This window comes from Scomber scombrus, chromosome 20 (assembly GCF_963691925.1).
Source record: "Scomber scombrus chromosome 20, fScoSco1.1, whole genome shotgun sequence".
Taxonomy (NCBI): domain Eukaryota; kingdom Metazoa; phylum Chordata; class Actinopteri; order Scombriformes; family Scombridae; genus Scomber; species Scomber scombrus.
The window spans coordinates 5,355,279-5,370,013 of record NC_084989.1 but is presented as its reverse complement, the minus strand read 5'-3'; the positions used below and the strand labels follow the sequence as shown (position 1 = coordinate 5,370,013).

Below are 14,735 nucleotides of genomic sequence, written 5' to 3'. Positions count from 1 at the left end.
TTTGCTTGAATCCTTTCATGATTTCCAGCTGTAAAACCAGAGGCTATGTGCAGAGATGTGGTATTTGATACAGAAATGACATTCTAGATCACTGATGAGTGTTAATGGAAAGGACAGATGACTTTTGTTTGCTAGCTGGGGAACATAGTTCCATGGTGACATAAGAGTGGGTGGGGGACACTTGACTTCCCCCCTCTCTGTTTCTTTCTCTCTACTATAAAAGTAAATACAGAAGTCACACTGGAAAGTGCAGCATCTGCTTACTGAATGCACCCACATAGGCTGATGCGGAACGTTTCATTGTTTTATAAAAAGAATACAAGTCTACAGCCAGGCTAGTGGCTCTGTGATGCTGTACTTAGACACTGTTGCTTTGAGTTCATTTCTCTTTAATGTCAGCATGCTAATATGCTCACAGTAACAATCCTAAAACATTGATATTTAGCAGGTATAATGTTAATCATGTTCATTATCTTGGCATGTTATCATGCACACATTTGCTAATTTGCACTAAAACTTCATAGCTGAGGCTGTGTAGTTTTGCAAGTACTGAGGTACAAAAAAATGTATCTGATGACAGCACTAGATGTAAAACTAGTGTTAACCAAACCAAAGTTATCACAATTCATCCTGAGGGGAACATGAATGTCTGTATCAAACTGCATGGTGATCCATCTAGTAGCTGATAAGACATTTCACAAAAAAATGGAAATTCCAACCTACTATGGCAGTGCTAGAAGAAAAGTCAGAGAATTACCAAAGTCATTAGTCAACATTTTATGGCTAGCCATCCAACATTTGAGTAAATTACCAAGTTGTGTTCTCCCTGATTAAAATGAAGGACTTTCATATCTCTTTATTTAAGATTTAATATTTTAATATATTAATATTTTGCAGAGATTCCACATCAGACATCCAAAATAAATGCATTTTTAGTTGCTGAATTTTGAAGTCCAAAATAGTGATGTGAGAATGAATACTAACTACCCCCAATTAAGCAAGACTGCATGACTGATACATACTCTACAGAATGTCAGCAAGAAAAAGCAATAATATGGTGAAAACCCCCGAGCCATTTCATTGGAAACAGCATAGAGGGTTTTCCTTTATTCCCCAGTAATAAAGCAACACAGATGAGATGTGAATACAGTTTTAGTGAAGTACTCCATTATAAGACTTTAATTGTTCTCATTTAGTCGTAGGCAGTATCTACTACTGATTTTGCATCAGGGAAACCCAAGTGATTAAAATGTGTGAGGTATTACTCTCCTATCAGCAGCTCAGGCCTACTCTTCCTCTTTCTAAACCTGTCATATGTGAGTGGGCGGTAAGCTTTGCTGTGGAGGGGCTTGCCTCTGAGTCTGATCTCATAGTGGTAGCAGTGACAGTTGCATACTACCATCTGCTGGTAACAGAAGAGACAACTCTTTGCTTCTAGTAGTTGCAATGAAGTGAGAACGCTCATAATTAGTAATGGGATTTATCTAATCACCTCTTGTCAATGGAGAAGGCAAACATTTTTATTCTTTAAATATTAGTTACTTTGCGGATTAAGATTTTACAGAAAAACAAATGTGATAAGCTTGTAAAATACAACACATTATTAAAGATGAAACCAATGGTTCCAAACCCTCTTTGCTTGTTACACCTTATAAGAACAGTGGCTGATTGGAGTCTTGTCATCTTTCAGCAGTTTCACCAAAAAGAGATTTACCGTATAGACATGTCAAGATGATTTCATTTAAATTATTGTATGACACCGAGAGAGGTCAAAGTATCCAATATGTCACATTAAATGCAAAGATTATTTTGTCTTATGTTCTGTAAGTCAACAGTAGAGAACTCACCTCAGCTGCTGTACATCCCATTTTCAGCCTTTCATCTTATGTTAACTGCGGACTCTGAAAGACTCATCCAGTCTTCTCAGGTTTCAACTATGGCGGTAAAATTACAACTTCTTTGTACTGACTCCCTCAACTTTAAATTGATTGTCCTCCTTGGAATTGTACATTGTGGTGTAATTTAATACAACAGCCCAGCATCTGCTTCTATTTTCTATGTGAAGATTGTAAAGTTCATTTTTGTTTTCAATATGTCTCAGAGATGTTAATTCATGTTTGATCGTTTTTCAGGGGCTAGTTAATGAGGTTATTATTCCTCTAGCAGAGCAGAGTAAAGAACTTCAATTTTACACCTGAGTACTACTGTAGGTTACAGGTTGTGAATCCTAACAGTTATAATTGAACACAAAAGGTAATGGAGATGCCGGGGATTGAACCCGGGGCCTCATACATGCAAAGCATGCGCTCTACCACTGAGCTACATCCCCTTGACAACACAATAAAGACAAGACATGTCCACAGCTGAGAGGAAAAATAAAGTGTGTAGCTTTACATATACACCATGTAATATTAATATATCTTGGTTGCATTGTAGAGCATTTTCTAACTCCTGATAAGGACAAAGCATAAAATCATTTCACTGCAGTGAAAGCCGGACACTTTTGTGAAACATTGTTGTAATGTGAGCAACTAAACATAAACCAACAATGTTTAGTTCATTTTTAAATGTATCAAAAAGTCAGTTCTTTCTCATGAAAAACAGGTTAGATTTCTGAGCAAGAAAAAAAATGAGTGAAACTACTCATACTTTTGTCTGGCCAAAATTCATAGCAGTAGGGAGCAGTAGTGAGTCACTTCATAGTTTACCAGCCACTATGAAACATAAAAAGAGCAGGAAGGAAAGCAACCACAGCAAACATCAGGGGAATTTACATAACTCCCTGTAAGATAAGTAAAACCAATGAGGAAATGCCTTAAGTGCCCTGCAGTGGCCAGCAGGGGGCGAATCCTTTGGCTCCAAAGAGAAGTCTGACTGTATGGACGTTTATGAGAAAATTATCCTATTTCTCACTTGATTTATTACCCCACTAAATACGTTCCTAATCAATTGCTAGTTTCAAGTCTTCTTCAATACAGCAAGATGTTTATTTTGTAAATTATGGTCCCATTTAGAGTGAAATACACGATAAAGCAGGGTGTGCTTTATGAAGCAACAATTTGTGATTGATAAGCCATTACCATGGCGACAATGTAATATATGTAACATAAAACGGCGTAACCCCAGATTCACACAGTACAGGCGTACCTGCCACTATTTCACAGTGCATAATCAGTTCATGAAAGTTAATTTGAACAATTTGGTTCCCAAAAAAAATATTTTTTAGCATTTAGCTCTACTTAAAGACTCTCTAAGGAGTTTGATGGTCAATTTTTTTGGTCAGCATATTTTATTACGATTAAGCATAGACTGCAAATGCACTGTGCTAACCTAGCCAGATCCTAGCGAGTGTTGCGTAGTAGAAAAGGGTTCAAACAAACAATGGAGTCAAGAGACAAGACAAGATTAACCCTTCATGGTCCAAGAACAATAAACAGCAATTAAAACAAAAGCAACAGTTATCTCTGAGATGAAGGTGATGCCGCCCATTGGTTTGTGGACTCCCATTTTGAGTTTGCATTTTGACCATCGGTATCATGGAATTTTGGAGCCAGAAGTGACCATATTTTAACGATGAGGTGGAGCTAACCCTAATGCTATCTGCTAGCTTGATAAGCACTATGGCAGTGTATAGTTCACTGTGACAAAGTTGTTTCGCTAATGAAAATCAGGCCAAAATACCAGTAATAACTGTACATCCGACTCCTTACATGTTCTTTTATTAAACCCAATTGGTGAAAAATTTTACAGTTGAATTTAATGAACAGAAATAACACTGAAATTGCGACACATATGGGTATGCCAATACTCAGTTAATCTGGGTTTATGCTGTGGTTATGTAATGTTTACATGGTAGTGACTTGTCTGTTATGGCACCCAGTTAACTTCCCAAGCCGTGACGATATTAATTATGCATGGGTTTAAGGCTAAATGAAATTTAAATGGAAGAGTTATATTAAAATATGTCCCTCATATAGTTATATTGAAGAGGGACATTCACTGTAGAGAAAAGGACACTGTTTTGGACACCTCATTTTAAAATGGGGGAAAAGAAAAAAAAACAACAAGTAAACATGTCACAAGTGCGTCAGATCATGACTGGGGAGACCCCATTAGATTTCTAGTCCATCGCCTTAACCACTCGGACACGACAACCACCGTAAAACACATCTGTGGCTGGGGCATCAAATGCATACATGTCACACATATTCTTTCTTGTAGCAGGCCGTACACAAATTTGTTTCTGCCGTAATTTTGGGCATTTTAACGTGAAATGGCCTCCAATGGCTATTTGAGGCAGCTTCAAGTGACCATTGGAGGAACTGCAATTTGGCACTTCCCCAAGGCCTTCACTTTTCAGCCCCAGAGGTCGCCGCTTGCTTTAAAACAACACAGCTGAACTGCGATGGCCGGGAATCGAACCCGGGTCAACTGCTTGGAAGGCAGCTATGCTCACCACTATACCACCATCGCTGTGGAAGAAACGCATTTCAGGGCCCGGCCAGGATTTTATATCATTATAAGAGTTGGATGAGGAGAGGAAGAGCAACAGAGGAGATGGAGGCACACCTAGGAGAGAAAAATGTAGTCTGACATACCTGTAACAAATATATCATTAATCACAACAAAAGCTATGTAGGAACAACTAAATGATAAAAGAGACAATATTGTACGTAGTCCTCCTTTGAGATAAAGGACTCTGCAGAAGCATAAGTATTGCAGGTCAAGTCCAATTCTAAGAATGGCTGGCTTGAAAGCAAGCAGGTTCTTCTCTTTTGATTTTTGAAGACATTTGACTACTCACCCAAGACTACTCTGGTTGTCATGGCTGGTGGGGAGACATTACAATTGTCAGAATTCCATGAAGAAAACAAGCCATCGTTGTCGGCAGGATTCGAACCTGCGCGGGGAGACCCCAATGGATTTCTAGTCCATCGCCTTAACCACTCGGCCACGACAACCACTGTGAGGCACATCTGTGGCTGGGGCGTCAGATGCATACATGTCACACGTGTTGTTCCACCTATTCTACACTGTAGTACAAAATTCATATAATCACCTCACAAACAGTTATACAGAGGGTTTGTAAGGGCAGTGTCTATCTTCAGTTTTGGTGCATGACTGTCTGGATAGAGATCTGACAGGTAATAGAAGACAAGCAACCATGTCACTGGTGCGTCGCATCACCATGACCTCCAAATAACCACTGTTGTGCTTGTTTAACGTAGCAAGACAAATTCAACAGGGGTCTCTGTCTTTCCTCTTACATGTAATTTTATTTTTATGAGGAAGCATTTTTAATGTTCTGTCTAACTCATAAGCAAGCTGTGTGTATGTTTTTTGCAGTCTGATGTATTTTGTGCCTGTAAGATAGCTACAAGTTTGTTGTCATCATAAAACCTTGTGGAGATGCCGGGGATTGAACCCGGGGCCTCATACATGCAAAGCATGCGCTCTACCACTGAGCTACATCCCCTGTGCTCACAATAATCGAAGACAGCACCGACACGCAAAGACAAGTAAACAAAGGGCATTTCGATTAAACTAAGCTGGAATGCAGTGTGTTGTCATGCAGTCCCTGTCTATATAAAACCTGAGCTACAAGTGAGCGGACGAGAGCCTTACGCTAGGTGCTGGCTAGTAGGAGGCCGTGCCGGGAACTGTTTCTGCCGCAATTTTGGCACTTTTTACGTGGCGGTCGACAGGGATTGGTTGGATTTTGGAGCCGGCTTCAAGTGGCCATCGGAGGACCTGCATTACGCATTTTAAAGGAAAGAAGACAGGAAAAAGACAGCACCGATACGAGACGAGGATTAAAAAAGGGGATGTCACAGGTGTGTTGCATCACCATAACCTCCAAATAAGCACTATTGTGCTTGTTTAACATTGCGAGAAATATTCAACAGGTTTCTCTGTCCTTTCTCAATACACCTTTTTTTTTCTTTCATGAAGGAGTGTTTTTAACATTGTGTATAGCTCATAAGTAAGCTGTGTACTTTTTTTCAGTATTAAGTCTTTTGTGTCTGTAAGATGGCTATAAGTTTGTCGTCTTCATAAAGCCTCCTGGAGATGCCAAGTGATTGAACCCAGGGCCACTACCACTGAGCTACATTCCCTGCGCTCCTGGAGAGACCAGATTTCAGATTTTGTCAGGTATACGCATTACCAGGTTTCTAAACTCCAGTACATATGTGTATAACAAAAGACTGCTGACAAGGAAAGCACAATAGAGCAGCTGGACGAAATGAGAGGTAAAGTTTGACAAAAACTGAAACTAATACAAAATAACCTGTAAGAGTATGCAATTTCAATTTGTTCAACTTCAGACTTAGGAAACACACTGTCTGTCTGTCTGTCTGTCTGTCTGTCTGTCTGTCTGTCTGTCTGTCTGTCTGTCTGTCTGCCTCTTCTGTCTTCTCACTGCACTGAGACCCACATAAACCAAAAAAGTAGGAAAGCAACGTTTTCACAATAAGAGTTAAAATTAGTAATTAGTTTATCATAAATTAAGAACAAAACAAAAAAAAGTTTTCGGGGGTAAAAGGTGAAATCTGGTTACTGATCTGTTGCATGTATAAACTTATTTACAGTAACCAGGTTACTGCAGATCATCAGTGTAACCAGGCTTCTTGAATGATTAGTTCTCTGTATGTAAATCTACCAGCTATTCATTTATCCTTTAAAGGACAACTTCATCAATTTTCAAGTTGATTCCTGTGGTCTTAATGTGGGTTGAATTATATATAAAATGACATTAAACTTTGCTATGTCATGATTACACTAATTGCACAGGTGAAGAAATGCTCATATCTACAGCTGTGAAATTTCCTATAATGTGTGGGTATTCAAAACCCATCTCTTATTGTCACCATAAAGCCTACTGGAGATGCCGGGGATTGAACCCGGGACCTCATACATGCGAAGCATGCGCTCTACCACTGAGCTACATCCCCTGTTTATCATTAATAGAAACATTAATATAGTTCATGACTGAACATAGATAACTTGACCAATAAGCTTTGGCCTTGCACAAGAAAATATGGTCATTCTGTAGGTAGACTAAAAGTCCCAAAACCTCCTCTAGCTGCCCCTTTAGATTCTGTCCATGAAAATCACAAACAGAATCAGTGACAAGAGACCCTCTGAGAACTAGTCTGTCACAACATAGTTGGTCCTTTCCAGCACCCTGCTGTAAACTTTCTCTGGGAGGGTGAGTTTTGTGATCCCCCAATAGTTGGGGCACATCAGTCCCCTTTTTAAAAAATAGGAACCACCACCCCAGTCTGCCAGTCCCAGACATGACAGCTCAAAAATGTTTAGAGGGTTATCCATCTCAAGGAGAATCCATAACAGGTGACATCCACTGAGGAGCTTTTGACTACTTCAGACACTTCTACTGAGTCACATTGCATCTACAATATATGTCCATCATACATTTCTGAAGTCTCGATAGCATCTGACTGCCACAGCTCAAAACAGTTAGCCGTTGTCGGCAGGATTCGAACCTGCGCGGGGAGACCCCAATGGATTTCTAGTCCATCGCCTTAACCACTCGGCCACGACAACTCTGGGTGACAACACAATCCTCACAGAGAATTTTAACCTTTATTTAGTGTCAAAACTGCCTCGTAGTGAATAGATGAAACATTCACCAGGGAAAAGTGCATTTCAAATAGCGCTTTTCCACTACACAGTTCCAGCACGACTCGACTTGTTTTTTTTGCGTTTCCACTAGGGATAGTACCTGGTACCTGGTACTTTTTTAGTACCTGCTCTACTGAGGTTCCAAGCGAGACGAGCTGATACTAAATGTGACGTCAACAGACTGCTGGCCACTGATTGGTCAGAAGAGTTGTCGCTGGAAGAGTCATAATCCGTCCCACACAAGAATCAAACCCGGCATTTTTAAATACCGGCAACAGCGTTACAGCCATACGGCTCAATTTTCTTGCTTTGTGTGAATGTAAGCATATGTCACTGTGATCCCATTGGTTTGGTTCTTACTCTTCAAAAACACATGTGACGTGTCCTTGGCACGTGTCTTACGTTGATCACTACCAATCAGCATGGCTGCCAACACTGACACCGCTGGGGCCTTGGTGGCAAAGAAAAACGCCACATCTCCAATTTGGGATTTTTTGGGGTTTATCCCAGATGCCAGAGGTGAGCCGAAGGACACAACAAAGCCTATCTGCAAAATATGCAACAAATCTGTGTCCGTAAAAAATTTTCAGACAACCAATTTATTTGCGCACCTTCATCTTCATCATCCCGCTGAGGCCACAAAACTCCCGCTCCCCAAAGCTAGCACTTCAAGCACTGCAGGTGCTGTTGCTCACAACACACCTCGCCAGTCCTCCATCACTGCTTTTACAAAAGGCTCAACATACAAAGTGGACTGATTTATTCATTTTTTATTAATTTATGAACAGCATTGGGTCTATATTGACGTTAGATTGAATTACTGTGAATAATGATAGTCCATGCCTAAAGTGTCAGTAGGAACTTAAATGCAATAGGCTAAAAGATAGGCTATAGCCTATAGCCTAGGCCAACCACCGCACTTTTATATTTTTTGTTATAATTACGTTATTTTTAATGTTTTGCATCACATGAAAAAGTGAGTGACACCGCTGCGCTGACAAGCCGGAGGCGTGTTGCTCCTCCTCACTTCAAGTCGCTGTCATTAACTTTTTACCTGCAAACTGTAACACTGTGGGAATTTATGAAAGCTCTTGTGTGAACATTTCAATAGTTACACATTAAAACAATATGAATTTGCAATTACTCTATTGAACGACCCCGAAGCATGAGCAAACGGGCTGCCTCAGTTCGGATCAAAGAGATGCGCCCTGTCACTGTCAGCACAGGGCTGCTGACAGTACCCTGCGCTGAGAGAAGAGAAGAGAGAAAGTGGATTGTAGGTCTTTTTGTAACGGGGCTTCTCTAACAGTCATGTATTTCCTCCAGAAACATCTCTTAATGCATAGTAGAGCGCTGTTTTTGTTTTGTTTTTCTCAAAATCGCCTTGATGAACAGCAAATTGCCTGGCAACCCTCCAATCGCCAATATACGATTTGATCGCGGATCGCCCCAGCCCTAATGTGTAAACTGAAAATGTTGCGCGACTCAAAAGTGCTGAGTGACCTACCCTAAATTACCCTGAACAAATGAATGAATGTGTTCCTAGTGACTGTCAAAGCTCCTCTGGACACTGATTCACTGAGTGGTTGTTTGTTGATTTACCCTGACACCCTATGTATCCATGAGGATATATTTTTTTTAATATATATATTTTTAAATATTCTTTTTTTTTTTTTCAAATATGCCTTGGGTTACTTGTCTTTGTGATTCAGAATCTGCTATTTCTCCAGACCCAGTAGTGTCTGTCCGTAGAGAACTCTGCAAAAGTTTGACTGTATCTACTCAAACCACTTGTTGGCAGGATTTGAGTCTGTGCAGGGATACCTCGTTGGATTTCTAGTCCACCAGTAGGCCATGATAACCTACAAATGTCATTGTTCCCTTTTTTCCAAAAATGTGGAGAATTAACAGTTTTACTCACAGTAGTTGTAAAATAAAACTGATACTGTACTTTGCTGGCCACGATAAGAGAAGTGAGCAAATGTGAAAACTGTTTAAACAACAAATTCACTGCTGGAAAAAAGATAATTTCTTTAACTTTAGCTGTGTGTTGTGGAAAGGTGCAATTATTTTTTTAGATTGGTCCCCTATGAGCAGAGAAAATTGAAAAAAACATGAAGCTGTTAGTTCATTTCTAACTGTAAACTATCATGAGAGAGCCGGACATCTCTGACAGCAAAACTAAGCTTCTTCTGGTTCCTCAGATAAACTGCACTTCTACTGTAAACACAGCAAAGAAAACATCTGCGATGGCCGGGAATCGAACCCGGGTCAACTGCTTGGAAGGCAGCTATGCTCACCACTATACCACCATCGCCGTGTTGACCTGACATTCTTCTGCACAGTCACCACTTAAGGTTAAATATTCAACAGAGGAAGGAAAGACAGGAAGATCACATCAGCAAGAGATGAAAGCTATATAAATTCTGTAACTCAAACAACTTCAGAGAAAGTGAATTATTAATAAGTGCCTTTTCTTTGAATACTTAATCTTTAGTCTTGGTGTACAGAATTCACACAATCCAGCAGATAGCGCATGAAAAAAATCATTATTGGCAGGATGCACTGCCCAGAGAGAACCCAACTGCCTTAACCACTCAGCTATAAACCCCTGAGAGTTTGTCTTCAAAGAGATCTCTATTTCAGCTCTAGAGGCTGTCCATAAAGTGACAGACGGAGAAAATGCGAGAGGATGCAGAGTATCTGCTGCACTTTGCTGATAAAACAGTGAAGAAGGATAAAAGGTTTAATAAAAGATTCATCAATGTCCCAGCTTAAACGTTCCCTGTGGAGTTTGACTTCTTGTAGCGCTATGGAGAAGTTTTTACAAGCGGTTTCTCATTTTTCCCATGCATAGTCACACTGGTGATGTGATACACCAGGGTTTCCACCAGTGTAATGCAAGCCCGTCAGCCTGCTGGGCCTGAGCAGTATAGCTCCTTTAAGGAATAGCTCACTCTGTTACTCTGTGGTTACACTCCCCCCACCCTCTCACTACTTTTCTGGCAGAAACCCTGTACACTGTTCTACAGGTGGCTGTAATGCACCAAGAAACACAGTAATACACCACCAAAGGCAAGGAAGAAGACTACAAACTAGTAACAAGATTTAAATACTTCAAGATTTAAAAACTTAGAATGAGCTCAGACCAAACAAACACACATCTGAATAATAGAATAAAAAATAAAATAGAACTGCGATGGCCGGGAATCGAACCCGGGTCAACTGCTTGGAAGGCAGCTATGCTCACCACTATACCACCATCGCTGTGGAATAGGAAGAATTCACTGCCAACTCAGCAGTTTACATCAGCATTAGAATCGACTGGGAGAGGGGAGGAGAGTGTGAGTGGAGGAGGAGCAGAAGAGAGGAAGAGGGAGGTACACCAACTAGAGAAGAGAAGAGAAGATCAGTATCTAATACAGATGAGTGCAGACTTTTTTTAACCATGTCCCTGCCTTAACCACATTAAACACACATTTTTGATGCAGATATAAACCTAAGCACAGATCAGACAGTGCTTGATTTAAATGATTTATTTACATTTGAACACATGTTGTGTTATTGAGCATTTTAAGTAGTTCATTATGATTTGTCCTCATACAGATGGCATGTCAGTGCCAGATGTAGAGGAGGTGATTCAGAATCAGATATTCCTACGGTCTCAATAGTGTCTTTTGGCTAACTAACTGCATCTGAGCAGCTCAAGACAATGAAACGCCATTGGAGGAACTGCAATTTGGCACTTCCACATGGGCTTCACTATTCAGCCCAGGAGGTTGCCGCTTGCTTTAAAACAACACAGCTGAACTGCGATGGCCGGGAATCGAACCCGGGTCAACTGCTTGGAAGGCAGCTATGCTCACCACTATACCACCATTGCTGTGGAAGAGCTTAATTTTAGTGCCCAGTCATTATTTTATATCATTGTAAGAGTTGGACAAGGAGAGGAGGAGAAACAGAGGAGATGGAGGCACACCTAGGAGAGAAGAATGTAGCTTGATATATCTGTAACTAATAGCTGTAACATTAATATCATTAATGACTACAAAAGCTAAACTGCAAAAACTAGATGATAACAGAGAGAATATTGTATGCAGTCCTTCTACGAATTAAAGGATTCTGCATAAGTGTAAGGAGTACAGGTGGATTCCAATACTAAGACTCATTTTTTAAGACACTTGGTTACTCATACAAGAGGTCCCTCCAGTTATCATGACTGGTGGGGAGACATGTGAATTCTCAGAAGTATACAGTGTGTGAAGAAGATTAAACATCGTTGTCGGCAGGATTCGAACCTGCGCGGGGAGACCCCAATGGATTTCTAGTCCATCGCCTTAACCACTCGGCCACGACAACCACTGTGAGGCACATCTGTGGCTGGGGTGTCACATACATACATGTCACACGTGTTGTTCCACCTATTCTACACTGTAGTACAACATTCATATAATCACCTCACAAACAGCCACACAGAGGGTTTGTAAGGGCAGTGTCACTCTTCAGTTTTGGTGCATGACTGTTTGGATAGAGATCTGACAGGTAATAAAAGACAATCAACCATGTCATGGGTGTGTCACATCACCATGACCTCCAAATTACCACTATTACAGGTGCATTCCAATACTAAGACTCATTCTTTCCTTTTTGAAGAAATTTGACTACTCATCCAAGAGGTCCCTCCGGTTCTCATGGCTGGTGGGGAGAGATGATTCTTGGAATTATATCAGACAGCGCGTGAAGAAGATAAAACATCGTTGTCGGCAGGATTCGAACCTGCGCGGGGAGACCCCAATGGATTTCTAGTCCATCGCCTTAACCACTCGGCCACGACAACCACTGTGAGGGACACCTGTGGCTGGGGTGTGAAATGCACACGTCACACGTGTTGTTCCACCTATTTTACATTGTACTACAACATTCATATAATCCACTCACAAACAGCTACTCAGAGCGTTTGTAAGGGCAGTGTCACTCTTCAGTTTTGGTGCATGACTGTCTGGATAGAGATCTGACAGGTAATAAAAGACAAACAACCATGTTGCAGAAAATGTCTCATCAGCTCCAAATTAAAAGCACTATTGTCTTTGTTTTACAAAACCAGAAATATTCAACCACTTTCTGTGTGCTCTTTTACTGCAATTTTCTATTAACGGGTCTTTCTCATTTTTTTGTAAATTTCTGGCCCCCTCATGCAAATGCATATGCTCTGTAGGACTGGGTATCATTTTAAAAATTACAATTCCAGTACCAGAGCAAATACCCTTAAAGTAATACCTATACCAATTGAGTACTTCATTCGATACCCATCGTGTGAATAGGAGTATTAAACTGCAACTTCCCTATTACAAACAAGTTGTAGCTGCTGTGGCAGTGGGCAAATCACATGTCACATTAAATCGAAGGACACTTGTGTTGGGTTGGCTGTGCGCAAGTATATATAAATAGTCATATTTTCTAGCTCTGGGTGCAAAAAGGATCGATTGCAGGAGACGTTTCGACACTACTTGGTATCATTTTACTTCGGTCAATACCTTAAAATGTATTGAGTACCAATACCCAGCCCTAATGCTCTGACATACACATTTTGTGCTTCATTTCAGTGTGAAGTATTTTGGTTTTTACAATACTTTCAACTGACTACCAAGCTAGTACCACTTTCAAACAGCAGATTTGTCAGTATAACAGAAATGTACTCAATTTGTGTCCTGTGTTGGACCCACTCATGAAACAGATGTCACCCTGCTTCTCACTATTAGCATAGGCTGCAGTCTGAAGTGTGGTTCTATACGCTTTACTGTACCAGCAGAGGAGAGGAAGGTACACCAAGAGGAGAAGAGAATAAAATGATGCACTTGAACCCAAAGCTCTCTATTCTCTGAAACTTAGAATGAAGTGAGGGAAAAAAACAGGTTTTCTGACCAGATAAACACACACACATCTGGATAATAGAATTTCTTTTTCAAAACACAAAACGGAGCTGCGATGGCCGGGAATCGAACCCGGGTCAACTGCTTGGAAGGCAGCTATGCTTACCACTATACCACCATCGCTGTGGAAAAGAAGGAATTTACTGCCATCTCAGCAGTTTGCATCAGCATAAGAATCTACTAGGAGAGGGGAGGAGAGTGTGAGTGGAGGAGGAGCAGAAGCAAGGGAGAGGGAGGTACACAGAAGAGAAGAGAAGAGAAGAGAAGAGAAGAGAAGAGAAGAGAAGAGAAGAGAAGAGAAGAGAAGAGAAGAGAAGAGAAGAGAAGAAATCGTATGTTACTGCCAATTATAAACAGGGTGAATCAAAATCTAACATGACTGAAATCACAGTAATGTTTTCTGCAAACTGATTTTGACTGTCACAACTCAAAAAACAGTCTAATGTTGTGAGCAGGATCCAGATTTACATGGAAGGACCCCAGTGGATTTTTAGTCCATTGCCTTAATCACTCAGCCACGGCAACCAACAAGAAGCACTCCTTTCCTCTTTTCCAAATATGTGAAGAAACACAGTGGTATTACTAACTCAATACTAGGGCTGGGTATCGGTACTAGGTACCTTTAAGGTATCGACTAAAACAACTTGGTAAGAAGTATTATGGAAACATCTCTAGTCAAACAATACCTGCATTTTATTCTTTCTGTAAGCAGATCTAGAAAAAAAATGGCTATTTGTATGGTTTTGCCTTTACATTTACATTTTGAACACTTTCACAATATATGTGTGTAAAAATAATTTGGTTGGGGAGAAGTGGTGGAATTTTACACAACTGTATGCTTCCATTTACACAATGAGTATTGAATGAGGTAGAAAACAAAAAGGTATAGAATAAAGTACTCTATTGGTATCAGTATCACTTTGAGGGTACTGGTATTATAGTTTTTTTAAATGATACCCAGCCCTACACCAAAGCAACCAATGTAAAGACTACTGGTTGTTCTACATTGTTGAAAGGTGGAAATCCTCTTTTTATTATTGTGGCGGTACAAGACAGCAGAAAACAGAAAAGCAGCAAAGCACTTCTACTGTAAATACAGCTAAGGAAGAAAGGGTCTGCAACAGCTGGCAATAGGGGTGTGACGAGATCTCGTGCCACGAG

General features: G+C 40.5%; 12 non-coding genes across 12 annotated transcripts; all 12 read right to left on the bottom strand.

The window, feature by feature from the left end:
• Window positions 1–2,257: 2,257 nt before the first annotated feature.
• On the bottom strand, window positions 2,258–2,329 carry trnaa-ugc (transfer RNA alanine (anticodon UGC)). The gene has a single exon. It is a non-coding gene; the product is annotated as a tRNA-Ala (tRNA).
• Window positions 2,330–4,401: 2,072 nt separating this feature from the next.
• Window positions 4,402–4,473, bottom strand: trnag-ucc (transfer RNA glycine (anticodon UCC)). The gene has a single exon. It is a non-coding gene; the product is annotated as a tRNA-Gly (tRNA).
• Window positions 4,474–4,879: 406 nt separating this feature from the next.
• On the bottom strand, window positions 4,880–4,961 carry trnas-aga (transfer RNA serine (anticodon AGA)). The gene has a single exon. It is a non-coding gene; the product is annotated as a tRNA-Ser (tRNA).
• A 443-nt stretch (window positions 4,962–5,404) lies between these two features.
• On the bottom strand, window positions 5,405–5,476 carry trnaa-ugc (transfer RNA alanine (anticodon UGC)). Its single transcript has one exon. It is a non-coding gene; the product is annotated as a tRNA-Ala (tRNA).
• A 1,405-nt stretch (window positions 5,477–6,881) lies between these two features.
• On the bottom strand, window positions 6,882–6,953 carry trnaa-cgc (transfer RNA alanine (anticodon CGC)). Its single transcript has one exon. It is a non-coding gene; the product is annotated as a tRNA-Ala (tRNA).
• A 531-nt stretch (window positions 6,954–7,484) lies between these two features.
• trnas-aga (transfer RNA serine (anticodon AGA)) lies at window positions 7,485–7,566 on the bottom strand. Its single transcript has one exon. It is a non-coding gene; the product is annotated as a tRNA-Ser (tRNA).
• Window positions 7,567–9,889: 2,323 nt separating this feature from the next.
• Window positions 9,890–9,961, bottom strand: trnag-ucc (transfer RNA glycine (anticodon UCC)). The gene has a single exon. It is a non-coding gene; the product is annotated as a tRNA-Gly (tRNA).
• An 878-nt stretch (window positions 9,962–10,839) lies between these two features.
• Window positions 10,840–10,911, bottom strand: trnag-ucc (transfer RNA glycine (anticodon UCC)). The gene has a single exon. It is a non-coding gene; the product is annotated as a tRNA-Gly (tRNA).
• A 544-nt stretch (window positions 10,912–11,455) lies between these two features.
• On the bottom strand, window positions 11,456–11,527 carry trnag-ucc (transfer RNA glycine (anticodon UCC)). Its single transcript has one exon. It is a non-coding gene; the product is annotated as a tRNA-Gly (tRNA).
• A 394-nt stretch (window positions 11,528–11,921) lies between these two features.
• Window positions 11,922–12,003, bottom strand: trnas-aga (transfer RNA serine (anticodon AGA)). Its single transcript has one exon. It is a non-coding gene; the product is annotated as a tRNA-Ser (tRNA).
• A 396-nt stretch (window positions 12,004–12,399) lies between these two features.
• Window positions 12,400–12,481, bottom strand: trnas-aga (transfer RNA serine (anticodon AGA)). Its single transcript has one exon. It is a non-coding gene; the product is annotated as a tRNA-Ser (tRNA).
• Window positions 12,482–13,625: 1,144 nt separating this feature from the next.
• On the bottom strand, window positions 13,626–13,697 carry trnag-ucc (transfer RNA glycine (anticodon UCC)). The gene has a single exon. It is a non-coding gene; the product is annotated as a tRNA-Gly (tRNA).
• Window positions 13,698–14,735: the final 1,038 nt, after the last annotated feature.